Raw genomic sequence first — 19792 nt, 5'->3', positions numbered from 1 at the left:
AACATCCATTATCATTACTTACCCTTTTATCAGTAATCATTCTGCATAAAATTGATATTTACAAGTACTAACATCTACATAAATTGATTATTTAATACGTTTTTTATTAAAATTGTTATTTATCTATGATTTCACTGAAGACTCCTAGATGGCTTTCATTGCTTTCAGATGGCCTTAAAACATTTCTTTTTAGCAAAACTTTTGGTCCCCTTTAGATGTGTTTTTTTTCTTTCTGTTTTTTAAAACAGCTTTTATTATTTTTTTTATATTACAGTATTTTTATTTTTTTATTTTTATGCATTTCTTTTTTAAATGCTTTTCTTTTTTTGTAGAACTTTGAGGTCTTTTGATGAAAAGTGCAGTATAAATCAAATGTATTATTATTATTATTGTACAATTGTTATCAGTGTTTTTGTTGTCAAGTAATTATGAATATATGAAAAAATATTAAGTAATATATGAAATTTTTTTATGTTTTTAATATTCCACTTGACAGTATTACTGCTGCCACCATCTGTATTAGAGGGGGGGAAAATGGTAGGGGTAGCCAATGATTGGCTAAGGGTGGCCATGGCGACTCCTGGCCCCCCATCTAGCTCCACCCCTGGCTGTCCTATGCTAAGCTCACCTGGAGTAGCTATTTAGCTTAGCTAGTTGCCAACTAGGTTGCTAGCGGCTGTACTTATAAAGATAATTATGGGCCAGATAACCTTAGTTGTCAACATTAAGCGCTGGATCAGCTGCAGCAGCAGCTGGTGCAATAGTGGCCAGTCCTGGGGACTCCTCTGAAGATGAGCACCGACGATTTGAGATCTCAAAGTATTCAAGGTGGAACAAGTGCCCCCTTGTGGATGCTTACCGTTATGACTGGTTCACGCTCTTAAATCCCTGCCTATAGCTAAACAAAAATTAACCTAATTTGAAAGACAATCTGTCAACTTAATGAGAACTTACTTCTCCATGTGTTTCATTATTCTTAAAAGTTTATCTTGTACTGAATTGGCTCTAGAAATACAAGGTGAGCTTGCTCTAAAAAGTAGAGTTAACACCAACTCTTTATTCATGTAGATGTAGTGAGTTCTTTCAGTTAAGGAAGGGTGTGAGTCTGACGAGATGGGATAAGGTGGGGTAAAAAAATGTGGGAGAAACCTGAAGACATATCTGCAGATCTGATGCAAATGTGATTAATTAATGGCAGCCCTGCTACTCAGCTGTGATCTCCCCCCTTCAGTAAATGGAGGTTTAATCAACCATCCTAGTAAAATCCTGAAAAAAATCTGAGTCAACTAAACCACTGAGCGTTACAAGGCCCTCATTTTTCTACATAGACCATATTTCAAGGAACATGAATTCTTTGTCAGCATGTGTTCAGTGTATAATTACGCTGGATGTCAACTAGCATTGAGTGTACAGAAGTAAAGGTAATTATAGATACAAGCATCATAGAGCAGATGTGAGGTTTACAGATTTTTTATTTCAATCTGTAAATCACAGCAGGATGCAGCTTTCACAGCTTTCTATTTTGCCATCGTACACTCCCTCCTGGAGAGTTGAAGTAGGTGCACAAGACATCCCTGGCAGCTGTGGCTTCAGCCGATGTGCGTCGTCCAGCCATATTGCCAACAGGCCGTATCCTACGTCCATCCTCCTGGCCCTCACCCAGCAGCTGCTGGTTCTCCCTTCTACTCAGCGAGAAGTTCTGGAGGAGGCAAGCTGCCATCACCACGGAGTCCACATTCTGAGGGAGAAGGTTTATCTTGTTGTGAAGCGTTCTCCACCTTGACACCAGAATACCAAAGGCATTTTAATCTACCATCCCAGCTTGAATGCTCAAACAAAATGCTTAGTAGTTATCCGGGAATCCTGTTTAGACTTTTTTTCCCTCAAGATGAATTGATAATTGTTTTAAAATCAAATTGCAGGCCTCTGAATTGCAATTGTATCCTGAAGTGCCCAGATATTCCCACCCCTAATATATGCATGAATAACTGGGACATATAATATGGAATATTGCTATATCTCACCGTAAGGACATGGAAAACAGCCTCACTGCTTAAGCCCAGCTTCTTAGTGGTTAAGCCTAGTGCCAGAGACCCCTGAGTCCGCCCTGTGCTGTCCAGATACCCCTGAGCACACTAATAAAAGACTCTCAGAAGTAAACCTCACCGGTCACTCCAAGGCCCCTCAGCGGGCGCTCCAAGCCTCCTCTGAGGCTGTTCCGGAGACGGCGGCCCCCAAGGCTGCTGCTCCTTCGTCGCCGGCCTCCTCCAGAGGCCCTCCTTCACCGCCAGCCTCCTCCAAAGGCCCTCCTTCGTCGAAGACGACGTCGCCGCCGGCCTCCCCCAGAGGCCTTCCTTCGTCTGGGATCCGCCCTTAAGTGGGGGCACTGTCATGGTCTTGGTTCTGTTGTTCTTTACTTTGCTCCTTGTTTTCTAGTTTTATTGCTTTAATTCCAGTTTTGTTGTAATTTCTAGATTTATGTTAGTTCTCATGTTTTTCTGTTGTCCTCTATTGCAGGGGTTCTTAACCTTTTCGACCTTGAGAACCAATTTTTATAGTACAAAGTGGCCCGGGGCCCATTATATATTAACACTGTACAGTTTGATTTGTATTCAATAATAAACCAAATCCACTTATTGTTTAACAAGCAAAAAAATTGTCTAATAAAATGACATGATAAAAGGGGATCATCACAAAAACTTTTATTAAACGTTTACATAAACCTGCACACATACATCAAGACACCGAACAGGCTGATAATTCATGGACCAAATCAAGCTGTGATAAGAAAAAATTTCAAGGATCAATTCAGGCTTTTTAATCATAATAAAAAAAGACCAGTAGTAGGATTTTTACTTTAAATTAATAAAATAAATTATATATATATATATATATATATATATATATATATATATATATAAGTATAAATAAATCATGAAATCAATAAAAAGGGGCGATAAAATAAATGCATTCAAATAATATAAATCTATAAATATAAATAAACTAAATGAAATTAAAGTGCAAATGAAACTATAGCCTTATAATCTGCAAAGCCATTGTAAAATTGCTTCAGCAGTCTCCATTTTTGCATGGCAGAACCAGAAGAATCTTTATATCTGTGACAAATGAACAATGACACAAATAATAACGTATCACAAGATTGTTTTAAGAGTAAGTTGATGGTTGATGGTATCAGGTTGCCAGATCCACACAGCAAAAGCCTGAAGGGACGGAGCGAGTCTGTGAAATGCTGGCCAAGTGTTCCGTACAGCGACATACAGCTGCCTTATAAACACGGCAAGCCAGTACAGACGAGAGAGCATGGAAGCATGAAACCACTGGACGGCTACAATTATTTTATATCGGGATAAAGGCTCCAACATTGTTCACTACGGATTATTTTGGTGTTTTTGTCTTGTTAAAATGGGTGGGGGTCTCTGCGACATTGCAGCGTAAACATGAAGTACTAGCGCCCGTGAACGGGGGCGTAATGGAGCCGTTGTCTGGAGCAGCAGCCGCTTCTCCTGCCTGTGTAGCGATCGCCACCTCCCCTCCACCGCTATTTAAGTAGAACAATGACTAGAGCAGAATTAAGTTGTATTTACCGGAGATGAAGTGTAGACTGCAAATTCTGTCGTAGTATGATGGCTCCTCCAGTCCATTGGGAGTGTCTGCCTGCGCTCTTTTCATTAAAAATATCAATTTCTGTCCTCGTCCTTCCTCCTTCGGTAAACGACAGAAACGTACATCCAACAATTTGGAATGCCTCTCTGTGCAACCGGGAGCACAACAAGTCGTAGGCATTGTTAAGATTCCAAAAATACACTAACTAAAAGTACTGTCTACTTTGCTGTGAAGTAGACAGTCTAATTCTCTGTGTATTGGCGCTTTTTAAACAACCGAGTGATGCATTACCGCCACCACATGGTCAAAAGCTGCACGCAGTCCCACGGCCCTTGCGGCCCACAGGTGCAAAACTGAAAGATTTTTGCGGCCCACAAGGGGGCGCTGGCGGCCCAACTTTTGGCCGCAGCCCTATGGTTAAGAATCACTGCTCTACTGCCCTCTTGTGTGTGTATGTTCCTTTCCCCTTGGCTCCCTCATTGTCTCCTCTCACACCTGCTCCTTGTCTGCTCGTTAGCCCTCCCTTTGTCTCTCTCTGCTATATATGCTCTCCCTCTGCTCTCACTCTTTGTTGGTTCCTTGTCTTTGCTGTCTTCCCATGCTGTGGTCTATGTTCCTCTACTCTCCCTGGCTCCTTGTGTTTGGTTTTCCCCAGATGTCTCCATAGTTCTGGTTTGCTTTTCATTATTAGTTGGATTTTTGGATTCCTGCCTTTGTTTACTGTTTTTGCCCAATTAAAACTCCCAGAAATCTCCTCAGCCTCTCTGCCTCTGCACTTGGGTCCTCCAAACCAATACTAAACCCTGACACTTAGGTGGCGGGATGCTGGACGGGAAGAGGATTGGCAGGGCTTGGAACACAGCTGTGACATGCTCCAGTGTTTTAAGGGAAGAGGCACAAGACAAGGTGGTAATTCAATTCAATTCAGTTTATTTATATAGCGCCAAATTCACAACACATGTCATCTCAAGGCACTTTATAGTTCAACCAGATCATCCAGTCAAATTAGTTTTTATCTAAGGAAAACCAGTTGATTGCATCGACTCATTGACTCAAATGCAATCCCTCACACTAAGCATGCTTGTAGCGACAGTGGAGAGGAAAAACTCCCTTTAAACAGGAAGAAACCTCCAGCAGAACCAGGCTCAGTGTGAGCGGCCATCTGCCGCGGCCGACTGGGGTTCAAGGAGACAGAAGCAGAGATAATAAAAGCAGCTGTAAAAGGCGGCCCCGTCCAGGAAACACACAGCCAGGCAGACTAGCTCCGAGCCAGCTCCCATGCCAGAGGACGAAGAGAGCACATCCACTCAGTCACGGTCAGAGAAACAGGACCACACTGGAAAACAGGCCGATCTCCAGCATCTATAAACAAGGGTGTTGATGGAAGCAGCACAGCTGATGTTTCTTTCCAGGATGGAGTCACAGCCAAACAGGAACAGACAAGGTATCATAAATAACGTATCATGACACATGACCAAATGAACAAGTCAATGTATTGTGACTTTACCTCCATTCAAAGTTTTAGGAGGCTTCATTTCTTTTTTCATCACCCCATAAAACTGGACCTTTGAATAGAAGGTTTTCCATCTGCTCTTCATCTCAGAGATGTACTTGGAGTTGTTTGGTTGGATGATTCGCTGTAGCTCATCCAGCACCTGAAGAATAGAAAATTCCCCAAAAAATAATTATGTTATGCTAGTCCTTATCAAACATTCTTCAAAAAAGATCTAGAATGTCTTAGCTATATAAACTTTATGTCAATTATGTCGTGCTAAAATAAGTCCCTGGAAGAGCTGAAAATGTGACAGGAGCAGATAATAGGACTGAATTGGACATTACTTACGTGATCCAGTTCTTGGAAACAGGGGAACGCCTCTAGAATCTTTGTTGGTCTTTCTTGCCCCTTTAAGAGGTCTTGCTTCTTTAAGACCTCAGAAGTGATGAAGCGTCTTCGAGACTCAAATTCCTTGGTCAGCAAATGAGTTATTGCAGCTTTGTTTGTATTTTTTGGACTTGAACATTTCTTGGAGGGTCTTGTAGTGTCTTGCTTGGGTTTTTAGGCTGTCCATGAAGTCAAGTGAACCAGCTGTAGACACCAGAGGGAAGTTATGGGGGAAAGGGGAAATGAGATTTTCAGTTGTCAGTATAATGAAACAAAAGGAATCAATTAATGTTCATACTTAATATAAAAGATAAGCACAACAATAGAATATACTTTTGGTTGAAATGTCTGAACTGACTTCCACATCTTTTCGATGTTTCTTCGAAGGAGGATCTTTGTCCTTCCTTGGACTTCTGACATTTGAGAGTCTCTTCATGAGCCATGAGACATGATAAATTAAACTAGAAATAAAAAAATCGCATTAAATCGCAATATTAAGATAAAAAATCCCAATTAGATTATTTTCCAAAATCGTTCAGCCCTAATATGAATTAACTCAAAATTATTTTTAGTACAATACATACATGTTTCCTCACTGCTGTCTTGGCTCTGCAGTGGGGTGCTTGTTCTAGTTGACAGATCTAGTAATGGGCTTCCCTTGGAACTAACAGGTGACCGTTCCAGAATAATGCTGGATCCACTGGATTCTCCATCACAATCAGTGGTTGAAATGTCTGAACTGACTTCCACATCTTTTCGATGTTTCTTCGAAGGAGGAACTTTGTCCTTCCTTGGACTTCTGACATTTGAGAGTCTCTTCATGAGCTTTTTAGCAACATGCTCCTGTCAGGAATACATAGTAAAAATTAAGAAATGAAAGGAGACTGAAGCTTTCTTATACTGTAATTACAGTTTTCAGCAAAGTCTAGCTCCATTTTAAACTTGTGTTAGGATTTAGTACTGCATGAACAATATGTGTCAACATCTTACAGTTAACGACATACAATCAACAAGTAATAGTGACAAAAATATACTCACCCACTCACTCTTTGTAGACCTATCTTTGATCATTGGATAGTAATCCACCAATCGTTTTGCCATGGCATCCACCTCATGTTTGGCGGGGTATCTGCAGTCCTCTGTGGCTCTCGCAATAGAAATCATATTAGTCATAGTGTTTCTTATGAGTCGGCAGAAGAGCTCCTTGGATAAGGCCACGCTGTGCTCGGTTACTAGCCGTTTCTGCTCGAAGTAGGAGCATCGCACATGTTCAAGCTCACTATCTGTGAAGACTGTATTCTGGGTTGGACATAGTCACAAATTTAGAAGGAGTGGCCTCCTCTTTTGATAGGTCGCTGCCTCCAGTCGGGGATGACTGCTGAATTTCTGGAGCGTTATCTACCTACAATACATTTAGACAAACAATTTATTAATTAACTATCTTTATGTGGATAAAAACACTTTACTGTTTAAAGGGCCTCAAAGCAGAAATGTCTAAAATAAGCTAATTAATATTTCTGTGATATTGGAAAATGTGTTGTACAGTAGAACAGTTCTTACCTTTTGGTCTTTATTCACAATAAGCCAAATAGCCTGGCGCCTCAAGACATTTTCAGGACCAGGAAACAAATCTTTGATGTCTTCACGGGAAAGTGAAGATAATAAGTCTTCTCTGATATTAGCAGCTGCAATCAATATAGACAAGTTACAGTGAGTACCATTCTACATATATAAATAAATACATATATACATATACATATATATATATATATATATGTATATATATATATATATATATATGTATGTATATATATATATATACATACATATATATACGGTATATATATATGTATGTATATATATATACATACATATATATATACATAATACATACGTATACATATATATATGTATATATGTATATATATATATGTATACGTATGTATTATGTATATATATATATATATATTATTACATTAGGGATGGAACGGTTTATGAAAACCGTGGGAACCGTTCGGTTCGACTGTTTCGGTTCGGTTCGCGTGTGTTTCGTTCGGTTCATGCGCTGCTCCATTTTCTCATAGGCGAAGAGTTTACACTCCAGAGCAGAAGGTGGCGGTACTGCGACCAAAGCCAACCACCAGTAGTAAACAAGAAGAAGAAGAAGAAGCGAAGCCGCAGAAAAAAATCAGTTGTTGTGGAGAATTGTGTGGGTATGGCGAGGGAAAGAACAGGAGTTGGAAGACGCGCCAGCAGCACTTTATAGGTCTGCTGTATGGGACCACTTTGCATTTAGAGTGACCTACGATGACGACGGAAAGAAAGTTGTGGATAAAAGTTCAACAGTGTGCAAGCATTGTGCAACACGTTTTGTTTATGCTAACATCAACATGACCAACATGTCATGCTAACCCCGAAATCCCTCATACTCCGTCAGCAACCCCCGCTCCGCCCCGCTGCGCTCCAGACCGCCTGCTCAAAGCAAAGCCTACAGCCTCCACTGCGGCTCCCGTCCGCTCTGCTCTGAGTTCCTTGTAGATCGTAGAGGGCATGCGCGAGATGATTACATTCAAAGCAGCAAAACGTACGGAAATGATCCAGGGTTTCCGCGGATAATTAAAAATAATTACAATTCATACATTTTTTTAGATTTTTTTATTAATTTCATTTAAAAAATTTCATTCATTTGTATCATTTTTATTAATTTTTTTATTTTTCGGTGTAACAATAAACCGAATATACCGAACCGAACCGAAAACCGTGACCACAAAACCATGAACCGTACCGAACCGTGGATCTTGTGAATCGTTCCACCCCTAATATACAAAATACATACATATACATACATGTTTTTGTTTTGTGATTGTTTCTTCTTTTTATGTATTAAAATCACTCCAATCGGAATGATGAAACAGCATATCAGCAATGAATGAATCAATAGCAGTCATGCTGATGCTTAGGATCCTACTTCATAAACCATAATCATTGCTACATTGTGATTGAGAATGCAGTCGAGTCACTTTCTTTTGTTTATGAGAATTGCAGTTTTTGTTCATCATAGTTCTTGTATATTGTGTAAAGACCAGCATGCTGTCAGTTTAACAGGTTAGAATTGAAGCAGCAGGTTCAGATGGCCTGCACCAAAATAAACATCTTTGTTTGTTGTTCTTGTTTCTTGGCATTCTTAAATCAAGGAGTTGTACAATTGGTCTTACTATTAAAATAAGGGAAATAATCTTGTTGCTCCACTGGCTTTTATTGTAAAACATTGCATTATCTTGTTACTGGTTCATTCTAGCTCAAAATTAGCTAGCCTATATTATTAAGAAAAAGTTAGTTATATTTCTGAAATTTAGATTATTTTTCTAATGCAAAACATGCTTGTCAAGATTTATTTTCTTTTTGGACAAAAAACAAGACATATTTCCTTGATACAAGACTTTTTTACTTTCTTAAAATTCCCTTTTTTGCAGTGTATGCCCTGCACCTCACTTACCCAAAATGTATTTCCACACTTCTGTCAGTAATGCCAACCGAAATTCTCCATGATTCCATTCATGGGCAAGATTTGACCCTTTTGTACAGCAACTGCAAAGTTATTTTTAATGTATGTAAGTCATAATTGTAGTATGCTGCTACAATAGCTGATACATTCCGTTATTTTAATAAATGTTGAATTAAAAGATCGTATTGCAAAGTTAATAAAACATTAAGAAGTAGAATGTTTTGGTGTCTTGATTTAAGACAGTCACTTATTTTTATAAAGCTATTTCAAGAAATTTAGTCTTATTTTAAGTGCTTTTATAGCTATTATTAATCCCAGATTAAGGTGTCATTTCTAAAAGTTAACTAGTTAAGGGATCAAAATTCGAATTTTAAGTAATTTAATCTTAAATAACTGGGTTTTCATTGCTGCAATTTACTTAAATTAAGATTTTTTTGTCTAGTTTTAAGGCCCATTTAAGTCCGTCAGAGGCAAGAACATTACGCTTATTTTAAGATTTCTTGTCAAATAAAAATTGCTTACCCCATTGGCAGATTTTTTTGCGAAACTAGATAAAATTATGGAATTTCAGAATATTTTGCTTATTTTTAGTAGGTCTGTTTTTGCAGTGTGCTTCGTGTACCCAACCGTGACTAACAACCATATCATTCCAACGTGCGCTTCAGCTGTGCCTATATTTCATTTATCACCGTGTTCCACTTTATAAACTTTTATCAAGTGTCACAGGCTTTAAATCAGTGGTCTCCAACCCTGGTCCTCAAGATCTACTGTCCTACAGATTTTAGATGCATCCCTGCTTCAACACAGCTGAATCAAATGATTGATTACCTTTTCAAGCCATTCATTTGATTCAGCTATGTTGAAGCAGGGATGCATCTAAAATCTGTAGGACAGTAGATCTTCAGGACCAGGGTTGGAGACCACTGCTTTAAATCCACCTGCTGCGCATCTGAAAAAGCCAAGGATTGATCTTCTGATCACTGAACAACTGACCCTTAATATAAAGTTTGTCAACTGCTACTGTAGCTCTGACACCTTCAGTGATGTAGTTCTTCCTGATTGGGAATAGCACTCGCCTACGATCCAGGATTTCCTTTGGAGACTGGTCATTAACATTGAAATCCATTCCTCTCTGCTCTCTGCCCCGATTTCTGACCTGCTCTTTTTGCTTATAGTGTTCAAATTTAGCCAAGATTGGTCTAGGATGGGTTTTATCAAGCTTATGAAAGTGGATGTTTTTTACCTGATCCGCCAGGATTTCCAGCTTCTTCTGGAGGAACTCTGGGATTGTCACCTCGGGATCCTCCTCCTGCTGCTCCGGAATGCCTGCAAAGACAAAGTTGTCTCTCATGCTTCGCGACTGAATGTCCTGAATGGTTTATTTCATCTTCTTATTTTCACCATACAGTTGGATCATCCCCTCGGTGAGCTTCATGACTTCCCCCCTCAGCGCTTTGTTCGTGGCGGTAATAGAGACTAGATGCCCTTGGCTGTATTCCTCCGACTCTCTCAGGGCTTGAACCTCTTTATGTAGGACTTCTAACAAGGCGAGACAGGCATCCAGGCTGGTTACCTTTTGGTTGATGGATTTCTGGACGTCGCTGTAGCTCCTGTCTGGAGACACAGTAGAAGAAGCACTGGTTGAGCTAGAACAGGAGCGTTTGGTTGAAGGTGTGTTTGTGGATGTGGGGTTTCTAGGCTTCCCCATTACGATGTTGTTGAAACACTCACCCAGCTAGCTCTACAGGTTCGTCAAGGTCTCCTTGTCCAGTTTGTTTCCTCGTAAAATACGAGACAATTGTTAATGTTTAAACCTTACTTTGTTTAATTTTCAATTATTGGCTTGTACTTACCTCAGTGGATTTGATATGAACTACGTGTATGCCGCCATTTTACTTACGCACAGCTCTCCTGAGATCTCAGCCGCTCGTTCCCCAACTGAATTACAAGCATATTTGGTTTAACACATTTGTTTCCATGTCTTATGATGCTAACATGACAAAATTATTTAAGAGTATCTAAATATAATATGCTTAAATGGATGAATAAGATGCACTATGATTATTTTATGTTCAGTGTATTCACATGATATACAAAGAACTTTTCAATACTGTTATTCTAAACACAGAACTGTGTTACTTTTTGGAGGCCAAATTACTCACCCCTTTTTGATGGTGGAAACAGCTAGTTGATTGATGAGCAACAGGGCACTTTCCAAACACCATTCAAAGGATGAATGACTTTTAGTTTGGTTTGCAGGTCCTTTACGTCCCTTTTTAATAACACTTGATCTCAATCCTCTCGCAGATACTCTCCTCGAGCTCTACGAAGCTCATAACAGAGCAGAGCAGGACGGAAGGAATGCAGGAGACTGTTGGCCTTGCTTTACGCAGGTTTATCCACTGCAGATGGAGACTGAGGAGGAGGTTTTGCAGGCAGGTTGTCAGGTTTCTGTTATGTTTTTCTTTTCAGTATTCAGTCTTGCTTTTCTCCTTGTTTTATAGTCCCAGTAATTTAACATTGTGGTATTTCCAGTCTTCCAGCTTCTCTTTAGTTGCTCTCTGCTGCCCTCTTATGTTCTCCTTCTTCCCTAGCTCTTTCCCTCTTGTTCTGTGCACACCTGCTCCCAGTTTCCTCATTAGCCCCCTTTTTGTCTCAGCCTCCACGGTTTCTGGTTCGTTTTGACTAGTTTTTTATGTTTGATTCTTTTGGATTTTTGGACTCCTGATTTCATGCTTGTTTGGACTTTGTTTTTATTATTGGATTTTTGGATAACCTGCCTTTGTTTTCAGTTTCCCTTTTTAATTAAATCAATGAAATTCACCTCTGCCTTCCTGCCTCTGCTTTTGGGTCAACACTCTATAACCAAATCCTGACACAGGTTTAGACTCTGCAGATGGAGACTGATGAGGAGGTTTTGGGGGGTAAACTGCCTCGCCTCTGGCCCCGCAGCCGGCCCCCAGACGCTCTGCCTCGCCTCTGGCCCCGCGGCCGGCCCCCAGATGCTCTGCCTCGCCTCCGGCCCCCAGACGCTCTGCCTCGCCTCCGGCCCCCAGACGCTCTGCCTCGCCTCCGGCCCCCAGACGCTCTGCCTCGCCTCCGGCCCCCAGACGCTCTGCCTTGCCTCCGGCCCCCAGACGCTCTGCCTCGCCTCCGGCCCCCAGACGCTCTGCCTTGCCTCCGGCCCCCAGACGCTCTGCCTCGCCTCTGGCCCCGCGGCCGGCCCCCAGACGCTCTGCCTCGCCTCCGGCCCCCAGACGCTCTGCCTTGCCTCCGGCCCCCAGATGCTCTGCCTCGCCTCCGGCCCCCAGACGCTCTGCCTCGCCTCCGGCCCCCAGACGCTCTGCCAAGCCTCCGGCCCCCAGACACTCTGCCTCGCCTTTGGCCCCGCAGCCCGCCCCCAGACGCTCTGCCTCGCCTCCGGCCCCGCGGCCGGCCCCCAGACGCTCTGCCTCGCCTCTGGCCCCCAGATGCTCTGCCTTGGCTCCGGCCCCAGGATGCTCTGCCTCGCCTCTGGCCCCGCGGCCGGCCCCCAGATGCTCTGCCTCGCCTCCGGCCCCCAGATGCTCTGCCTTGCCTCCGGCCCCCAGACGCTCTGCCTCGCCTCCGGCCCCCAGATGCTCTGCCAAGCCTCCGGCCCCCAGACGCTCTGCCTCGCCTTTGGCCCCGCAGCCCGCCCCCAGACGCTCTGCCTTGCCTCCGGCCCCCAGACGCTCTGCGTTGTCTCCGGCCCCCAGATGCTCTGCCTCGCCTCCGGCCCCACGGCCGGCCCCCAGACGCTCTTCCTTGCCTCCGGCCCAGCGACCCGCCTCCAGAGACTTTCTTCGGCCTTCGCCCACCCTAGGTGGGTTGTTTTTTGTTGTGTTCTGGACTCCTTGCCCTCCTTGCCTGGTTCCCCCTCCGCCCACCCTGGGTGGGTTGTTTTTTGTTTTTCATTGACTTTTTTTTTGGCATCTGGAGTCCGCCCTTGAGTGGGGGGTCCTGTCAGGTTTCTGTTATGTTTTTCTTTTCAGTATTCAGTCTTGCTTTTCTCCTTGTTTTATAGTCCTAGTAATTTAACATTGTGTTGTTATTTCCAGTCTTCCAGGTTTCTCTTTTGTTGCTCTCTCCTGCCCTCTTATGTTCTCCTTCTTCCCTAGCTCTTTCCCTCTTGTTCTGAGCACACCTGCTCCCAGTTTCCTCATTAGCCCCTCTTTGTCTCAGTCTCCTTTAAAAGCCCTCTCTCTTCAGTTCCCCTTTGCTGGGTCCTCGTCAAACACTGCCAAACTTTGTCAAACTTCCTCCAACTCCGTCTCCCTGAGTCTTCCTCGTTGTGACAGTGATTCCCCTGATGTCTCCACGGTTTCTGGTTCGTTTTGACTAGTTTTTTATGTTTGATTCTTTTGGATTTTTGGACTCCTGATTTCATGCTTGTTTGGACTTCGTTTTCATTATTGTATTTTTGGATAACCTGCCTTTGTTTTCAGGTTCCCTTTTTAATTAAATCAATGAAATTCACCTCTGCCTTCCTGCCTCTGCTTTTGGGTCAACACTCTATAACCAAATCCTGACACAGGTTTAGACTCTGCAGATGGAGACTGAGGAGGAGGTTTTGCTGGGAGTTTTAAAAGCTGCAGATGGAGACTGAGGGGGAAGTTTTTTTGGCAGATTTAAACTCTGCAGATGGAGGCTGAGGTGGATGTCTTCCTGGCAGGTTTAAAATCTGCAGATGGGGATGGAGGTTTTGATGGCAGTTTTAACTCTGCAGATGGAGACTGAGGTGGAAGTTTTGCAGGCAGGTTTAAACTCTGCAGATGGAGACTGATGAGGAGGTTTTGCAGGCAGGTTTAAACTCTGCAGATGGAGACTGATGAGGAGGTTTTGGGGGGTAAACTTAAGGTTCGGAGATGGAGACTGAGGTTGAGGTCAACTCAGCAGTTTCTTTTTTACTTTAATCCATAACCGATTTTGATTGATCCAAAGAGGTTTGATTTAAGTTATCAAGCTTTAGGCTGAACTTTTAGAGAATTATATAAAAATGTGTTGGTTTCATTGTCAGTATTGTCAGTCAGGTTTTGAGTTTTTGTCTTGGAACTTTGTTTTTTTTTTACTCATCCAAGATGTAAAGAGGAGGATATTTCCCACAGCCATAGGTGATGTTTTCAATAATCAGTCCATTTTGGCTGGCTAACGATGTAATAGAGGGCTTGTTCATCCTTTCCCAGAGCTTTTGCTTGATACCTCGCCCTAAGTTGAGAGTGTAAGGTCGCCTTCGACCATTTTTGTACCTGTGAAAAGCAGACATTTATAAAATGACAACAGATCGGCATGGGTTTAACAATTTTAAAATCTTTAAAACTAAGTGTTGAGGTCCCAACTTCCAACATCAATATAAATTCACCTCAGCATGTCATCAACCACTTCATGATGAATCTGCTGGTACTCCTCTACTGTGTAGGTGTGAATCATCAAGGGCTCATTGTCCTGCACAGCAGCAGTGGACGACTGGTTGAGGATTGGCATATGACAGACTGCTGGGAGGTCTGCAGGGTGGATGGTGGCCCCAGGCTTAGAAATCAGCCTTTCAACCTGAGTGGTGCATTGAGCAGGAGCTGAGGTCACAACAAGAGGTTGGTTGGGATGAGCTGCCATTGAACGCCTCCTCTTCTGGGGAGGCGTGGCAGAGTCAGGAGAATGATGGCGTTTTCTAGATACTTTAGGGGCCTGGAGAAGATAAGAAAGTTTGGAGTAGAACCTACTTGGAAGTTCATTTCACAAAAACCAAACAGCAAATATTTACTGTTATATAAAATTTATCAGTAGCAGTTTTTAGTGTGTGTTTAAAGATGAGAAAAAGATTTTACCTGCTCATCTTGGCAGCATGGACATTCTCTCTTAGTCCTGCCCGCTGAAGCTCTCACTGCTCTCTGAATACAATAAAGATTGACAGGAAGACCACATGATAAAACACGCATTAGACTGAGGCTGTGATTATATTTAGACCAAAAGAGATTTTGTGATATTATTGCGATACACCTTGCGAGTCTGTCTCGCAAGGTGCATTGATGGAGTCAGTTAATTAAAACTGGTCGGCTGACAACTCTATTGCATTATGAGGAAACAAGTCACAAAACTCTTAGATCATTCTTTTGGCAGCTCTACAGGCAAACAGTAGAAACAAGCAAGAAAAAAACTTTAAAGCAATGCAAGAATTTATTATGTAACACTATTGATTCAAATGGTGCTGAAGATGGCATCTAATTTTTGTTTTAAAGCAATGATAAACTCGAGCTAACACCAAAGTTTTTTTTTTTTTTTTTTTACATTATCTTGACAACATTTAATATTTTCCTGCTCAAAATCTAAGATTATCAAGGTTCACTTGGATTATTTCTTTACAAAACCCAGATTACATAAAAATACCTTCAACATTACATCACATTAAAATCTATTTTCCTTTTTCCTTTCAATATTTAAAATCGCAAGACAAGTTTTCATTAGATGTTTTGGTGCTTCTACCATCTTTCTGTTTTCTTGGTTTAGAGACAAGATGAAAACAGCAACAGGCTGGTGTAATCTCAATTACAAAAAAAATGCTGCACAGTTTGATAAAAAAAATAAAAATAAAGCCTGTTACTGACCACCTTTAAAATGTAATGAAATAATCTGCTTTTAAACACACCAACTATCAAAGTGAAGCAGCAAACACTTTAGAACTGTTTATTGGCATTTTAATTCGTAATAATTTTACTTATGTTATAAAAAATAAAAATAGTTACCGTATCTTCACGATCAAAAGGCGCACCGTACTAAAAGGCGCAGTCTCAGTTATGTGTGCCATTACTGTATTTAACACACACATAAGGCGCACCAGACTATAGGGCACGGGTTTTATACACAGGTACAAATCCTTTACTACGTTTAAATACCTCTACTGCATATTTAAAACTGGAGCGGGAGCAAAACTAAGTACGTTTGTGCTTTATTCATATATTTATTACAAAGTATTAATCAAACCCATCGAAGTCATCATCCTCTGTTTCTGCATTAAACAGCTGCGCTAAATCAGACATGCCAATTTCCCCTTCTTCGCTGTCAGAGTCACTTTCCGTGCCGCGCGGCTCCTTGGAAATAATGCCGGCTTTTGCGAAAGCTCGAACAACAATGCCAGCAGACACGTTAGCCCAAGCATCTACAATCCATCCGCAAACTGTGGCATAACTTGCCCTACGCTGCCTTCCACTTTTCGTGAAACTGTGGTCTCCGTCGTTCATCCACCGCTCCCACGCCGCTCGCAGCCTTACTTTGAACGGCCGGTTCACACCGATGTCGAGCGGTTGAAGTTCCTTTGTCAGACCTCCCGGAATAACTGCGAGCACAGCGTTCATTTCTTTCACCTTGTTTTTCACATCGGCTGTGAGATGGGCACGCATGGAGTCCCAGATTAACAGCGATGGTGATGCGTGGAAAAAACCACCTGGTCTCCCCAGTAGGGTGGCCATTTCTATAGCACCAAAAAGGAGGACATTGTGCGGCATATCAATAAATTACTAAGGTGTACATAAGAATCGGGTAAAGTCACATTTATAGCACAATTCTTAGTAATTTAAAGAGGATGCTTGTGTAGCTGAATAGAACAAAATATTAAAGAAATGTAAAAAAGAATTGGTTCCCAGCATTTGTATTTATTTACTACATTGTGGTGTTTAAAAAGTGACAAATTTTTAACACAATTAATTTGCGCAGAACTGCTGCAATTGATCATAAAGCAGTTGTTTGGAAAAGAAGCTCGAGAAAGAGCTAGAGAATAGGACGATGCAAACTGCAAAAAGTGGCTGGAAAAGAGGAATTCATGACATGGCTGCAGCCTGTCGAGAGTAAAGATGATTTCACCATGTTCTCTATCTATCCATATCTATATATACACTATATTGCCAAAAGTATTTGCTCACCCATCCAAATTATTGGAATCAGGTGTTCCAATCACTTCCATGGCCACAGGTGTATAAATTCAAGCACCTAGGCATGCAGACTGTTTTTACAAACATTTGTGGAAGAATGGGTCGCTCTCAGGAGCTCAGTGAATTCCAGCGTGGAACTGTGATAGGATGCCACCTGTGCAACAAATCCAGTCGTGAAATTTCCTCGCTCCTAAATATTCCACAGTCAACTGTCAGCTGTATTATAAGAAAATGGAAGTGTTTGGGAACGACAGCAACTCAGCCACGAAGTGGTAGGCCACGTAAACTGACGGAGCGGGGTCAGCGGATGCTGACGCGCATAGTGCGAAGAGGTCGCCAACTTTCTGCAGAGTCAATCACTACAGACCTCCAAACTTCATGTGGCCTTCAAAATTGGCTCAAGAACAGTGCGCAGAGAGCTTCATGGAATGGGTTTCCATGGTCGAGCAGCTGCATCCAAGCCATACATCACCAAGTGCAATGCAAAGCGTCGGATGCGGTGGTGTAAAGCACGCCGCCACTGGACTCTAGAGCAGTGGAGACGCGTTCTCTGGAGTGACGAATCGCGCTTCTCCATCTGGCAATCTGATGGACGGGTCTGGCTTTGGCGGTTGCCAGGAGAACGGTACTTGTCTGACTGCATTGTGCCAAGTGTAAAGTTTGGTGGAGGGGGGATTATGGTGTGGGGTTGTTTTTCAGGAGCTGGGCTTGGCCCCTTAGTTCCAGTGAAAGGAACTCTGAATGCTTCAGCATACCAAGACATTTTGGACAATTCCATGCTCCCAACTTTGTGGGAACAGTTTGGAGCTGGCCCCTTCCTCTTCCAACATGACTGTGCACCAGTGCACAAAGCAAGGTCTATAAAGACATGGATGACAGAGTCTGGTGTGGATGAACTTGACTGGCCTGCACAGAGTCCTGACCTCAACCCGATAGAACACCTTTGGGATGAATTAGAGCGGAGACTGAGAGCCAGGCCTTCTCGTCCAACATCAGTGTGCGACCTCACAAATGCGCTTCTGGAAGAATGGTCAAAAATTCCCATAAACACACTCCTAAACCTTGTGGACAGCCTTCCCAGAAGAGTTGAAGCTGTTCTAGCTGCAAAGGGTGGACCGACGTCATATTGAACCCTATGGATTAGGAACGGGATGTCACTTAAGCTCATATGTGAGTCAAGGCAGGTGAGCAAATACTTTTGGCAATATAGTGTATATATATATATATATATATATATATATATATATATATATATATATATATATATATATATATATATATATATATATATAAACTTGAGTCATGGAACTGTGCTTACAGCTCCTTATTTCATGTAAACTAATAACTTGTGTACATGATACTTGTTGATGGCATTAAAATTATTTCTAATAGCATTAAAAAAGCATTAAATTAGAGCTCCTCATTCCTGTATAAAACCTGTGAACGCTTAATTTAATCTGACATATTAAAAAAATCCCCATCATCATCCAGCAGATGTTCAGTTTCTGCTCAAATATTTTCTTTCTGTTGTGGATTTTTGTAACAGGGATAACTAGGATCATACATAGTTTGTATGAACTCTGTTTATTCTCTGCTTCCAAACTCATCATCTCTTCATCCATTCCTGCAATAAGAATTTTCTTTTAAAGTTGTGAGATTCACTCTAGAATCTCACAACTTCTTCCTGGTCTGTTGAAGCACCAATAGTCTGCATCCAATTATTTAATTAACTGCTCTTAGTTTTTGGGAATATATACAAACTATGCTCTAATTTCTAGATACCGATCCTTTTTTACTATAATTTAATTTGACAAACCGGGTCTTCTCTACATTCTTTTTTCTGTTTGGTGCGATTGCAATAGCGGGTCTTGATCTGGACGGACCGGAGGGGAGCAAAAAATAGCTCAGCTCCGTATTTTGACGGTGAAGGACGGAGAAGACGTACGTGGGCGGTGACGAGCGGAGGATGTGGAACAGCTCTCATTGATTTACATGACAGACAAGTACTCCGTACGTGAGCGGGGCGGAGCGCTGACGGAGTATGTGGAAACTGGGGGTAAAGGAGGACAAATACACGTCCGGCTGGGTGCAGCGCCGGACGCCGGACAGTGCAATGAAAATCCGGACTGTCCGCCCTAAAGCCGGACATCTGGCCACCCTACTCCCCAGACATGTTCACAAGTCATTTTTTGCAAGTCCAAGTCAAGTCTCAAGTCTTGAGAGCTCAAGTCCAAGTCAAGTCTCAAGTCTTGAGAGCTCAAGTCCAAGTCAAGTCTCAAGTCTTGAGAGCTCAAGTCCAAGTCAAGTCTCAAGTCTAGAGTAGGCCTGTTGCAATATTAAATTAATCACACAATAAATTCTAATCACATGATTAATAAAAATTATGTAGCGGCCCAGAGTAGAAATCTAAATCCTGTCCCGTCCCACTCCTGGTGAAATTACTCCCACTCCCATCCCGCTCCCATTCAGAATGACTCCCGCTCCTGCTTCACTCCCATTCTTTTTTTTTTTTTTTTGAGCGTGGGTGTAAAACTCCGAGCGGAAGCACTGTTGGTTTTTGGGTCATGTAGATTTTTTGACTCGCATTATGGTGTACGCTTCAAAAAAAACTACAAAATGGCGGCGCCGCGCCAGTACTGGATTTTTTTTCTTTCTATTTTATTTTATTTTTTGGCATCGATCCTATTTTTTTTTGTAGTTATTATTGGTTTGCTCCCGCTTCCGTCTGCTCCCGTTAATGTTTAATCCTATACCGTCCCAATCACGTGATCATTACTAATACTGACTCCCATCCCACGGGAATCCCACGGGAATCCCGTGACCCGTGGGATTCCCGAAAAA

General features: G+C 42.1%; 2 long non-coding RNA genes across 4 annotated transcripts; both read right to left on the bottom strand.

Moving 5' to 3' along the window:
• Nucleotides 1-1454: 1454 nt before the first annotated feature.
• LOC119791381 lies at nucleotides 1455-2300 on the bottom strand. The gene is made up of 2 exons (XR_005281851.1): nucleotides 2167-2300; nucleotides 1455-1738 (listed from the first exon to the last, which is right to left on the bottom strand). It is a non-coding gene; the product is annotated as an uncharacterized LOC119791381 (long non-coding RNA).
• A 2133-nt stretch (nucleotides 2301-4433) lies between these two features.
• LOC119791380 lies at nucleotides 4434-11630 on the bottom strand. Of its 3 annotated transcripts, XR_005281849.1 has the most exons (11): nucleotides 11174-11630; nucleotides 10743-10949; nucleotides 10418-10625; nucleotides 10255-10337; nucleotides 7067-7191; nucleotides 6545-6908; nucleotides 6251-6349; nucleotides 5468-5710; nucleotides 5132-5279; nucleotides 4926-4930; nucleotides 4434-4496 (listed from the first exon to the last, which is right to left on the bottom strand). It is a non-coding gene; the product is annotated as an uncharacterized LOC119791380 (long non-coding RNA). The 3 variants fall into 3 exon arrangements; XR_005281850.1 differs by lacking the exons at nucleotides 4434-4496; nucleotides 4926-4930 and adding an exon at nucleotides 4969-5028 and having other exon boundaries at nucleotides 10413-10625; XR_005281848.1 differs by lacking the exons at nucleotides 4434-4496; nucleotides 4926-4930 and adding an exon at nucleotides 4969-5028.
• Nucleotides 11631-19792: the final 8162 nt, after the last annotated feature.

This window comes from Cyprinodon tularosa, unplaced genomic scaffold (assembly GCF_016077235.1).
Source record: "Cyprinodon tularosa strain WSP-4 unplaced genomic scaffold, ASM1607723v1 ctg388, whole genome shotgun sequence".
Taxonomy (NCBI): Eukaryota; Metazoa; Chordata; class Actinopteri; order Cyprinodontiformes; family Cyprinodontidae; genus Cyprinodon; species Cyprinodon tularosa.
The sequence above is the reverse complement of the archived record's forward strand: the minus strand, read 5'-3'. Positions and strand labels throughout refer to the sequence as shown.